Genomic DNA, 2,792 nt, shown 5'->3' on the forward strand with positions numbered 1-2,792 from the left:
GTGACAACCTACATGGTGAGCTGCAGCATGTGCTACATGTTCACAGATCGACCAGAAGAAGAATCCAATTTCACCTGTCAGAAGTGTAGACTAGTGGCCCTTTTAGAAGAAAAGGTGCGGGGTCTGGAAGAAAGAATAGCAACTTTGAAACTCATCAAAGAGAATGAAGACTTTCTAGACAGAACAGAAGCATCTCTACTGGTCACAGAAGGTGAAAAAAGTGTCAGAGAACCTCCAAAAGCAGATGAGTGGAAGCATGTGACCAAAAGAAGCAAGAAGACCATGGAGAAATCACCAACCACACAACTGAAGAACCGATATCAAATCTTTGTAGAGGATGAAGATGGCACACCTAAGAATGAAGCAATACCAGCAAGCAAAAAAGAAAAGGGCACACAGCAACAAGTGACAGCAAAAAGTACAGCCAAGAAGCAGCGAAGAGTGGTGGTGGTGGGAGACTCACTACTGAGAGGCACAGAAGCAGCCATCTGCAGACCGGACCGGACATAACTGCAAGAGAAGTATGCTGCCTTCCAGGTGCGATGATCAAGGATGTGACCGATAGGATACCAAAGCTCTTCAGCTCCAAGGACGTCCACCCATTTCTTCTGATACATGTTGGCACCAATGACACGGCAAGGAAGGACCTACCAACAATCTGCAAGGACTTTGAAGAGTTGGGGAAGAAAGTAAAGGAACTGGATGCACAGGTAGTTTTTTCTTCTATCCTTCCAGTAGATGGGCATGGCACCAGGAGATGGAACAGGATCCTTGATGCAAACAACTGGCTAAGACGATGGTGCAGACAACAAGGATTTGGATTCCTGGACCACGGTGTGAATTACTGGTATGATGGACTCCTCGCCAGAGACGGACTACACCTCAACAAACCTGGGAAACACACATTCGCCAGAAGACTCGCTACACTCATCAGGAGGGCGTTAAACTAGAAGAAGAGGGGACGGGAAGAAAAACATTAGACTCGAACAAAGACGACCCAGGAAAACATACTCAGAAGGGAGGTAAGAACATTTCTAAAACAATCCACAGTGAGGAGATTGGAACAAAACAAAATCCTCTAAACTGCATGCTCGCAAACGCCAGAAGCCTGACAAACAAGATGGAAGAACTAGAAGCAGAAATATCTACAGGTAACTTTGACATAGTGGGAATAACCGAGACATGGTTAGATGAAAGCTATGCCTGGGCAGTTAACTTACAGGGTTACAGTCTGTTTAGAAAGGATCGTAAAAATCGGAGAGGAGGAGGGGTTTGTCTCTATGTAAAGTCTTGTCTAAAGTCCACTTTAAGGGAGGATATTAGCGAAGGGAATGAGGATGTCGAGTCCATATGGGTTGAAATTCATGGAGGGAAAAATGGTAACAAAATTCTCATTGGGGTCTGTTACAAACCCCCAAATATAACAGAAAGCATGGAAAGTCTACTTCTAAAGCAGATAGATGAAGCTGCAACCCATAATGAGGTCCTGGTTATGGGGGACTTTAACTACCCGGATATTAACTGGGAAACAGAAACCTGTGAAACCCATAAAGGCAACAGGTTTCTGCTAATAACCAAGAAAAATTATCTTTCACAATTGGTGCAGAATCCAACCAGAGGAGCAGCACTTTTAGACCTAATACTATCTAATAGACCTGACAGAATAACAAATCTGCAGGTGGTCGGGCATCTAGGAAATAGCGACCACAATATTGTACAGTTTCGCCTGTCTTTCACTAGGGGGACTTGTCAGGGAGTCACAAAAACACTGAACTTTAGGAAGGCAAAGTTTGACCAGCTTAGAGATGCCCTTAATCTGGTAGACTGGGACAATATCCTCAGAAATGAGAATACAGATAATAAATGGGAAATGTTTAAGAACATCCTAAATAGGCAGTGTAAGCGGTTTATACCTTGTGGGAATAAAAGGACTAGAAATAGGAAAAACCCAATGTGGCTAAACAAAGAAGTAAGACAGGCAATTAACAGTAAAAAGAAAGCATTTGCACTACTAAAGCAGGATGGCACCATTGAAGCTCTAAAAAACTATAGGGAGAAAAATACTTTATCTAAAAAACTAATTAAAGCTGCCAAAAAGGAAACAGAGAAGCACATTGCTAAGGAGAGTAAAACTAATCCCAAACTGTTCTTCAACTATATCAATAGTAAAAGAATAAAAACTGAAAATGTAGGCCCCTTAAAAAATAGTGAGGAAAGAATGGTTGTAGATGACGAGGAAAAAGCTAACATATTAAACACCTTCTTCTCCACGGTATTCACGGTGGAAAATGAAATGCTAGGTGAAATCCCAAGAAACAATGAAAACCCTATATTAAGGGTCACCAATCTAACCCAAGAAGAGGTGCGAAACCGGCTAAATAAGATTAAAATAGATAAATCTCCGGGTCCGGATGGCATACACCCACGAGTACTAAGAGAACTAAGTAATGTAATAGATAAACCATTATTTCTTATTTTTAGGGACTCTATAGCGACAGGGTCTGTTCTGCAGGACTGGCGCATAGCAAATGTGGTGCCAATATTCAAAAAGGGCTCTAAAAGTGAACCTGGAAATTATAGGCCAGTAAGTCTAACCTCTATTGTTGGTAAAATATTTGAAGGGTTTCTGAGGGATGTTATTCTGGATTATCTCAATGAGAATAACTGTTTAACTCCATATCAGCATGGGTTTATGAGAAATCGCTCCTGTCAAACCAATCTAATCAGTTTTTATGAAGAGGTAAGCTATAGGCTGGACCACGGTGAGTCATTGGACGTGGTATATCTCGATT

Source organism: Ranitomeya imitator, chromosome 5 (genome assembly GCF_032444005.1).
Source record: "Ranitomeya imitator isolate aRanImi1 chromosome 5, aRanImi1.pri, whole genome shotgun sequence".
Classification (NCBI taxonomy): Eukaryota; Metazoa; Chordata; class Amphibia; order Anura; family Dendrobatidae; genus Ranitomeya; species Ranitomeya imitator.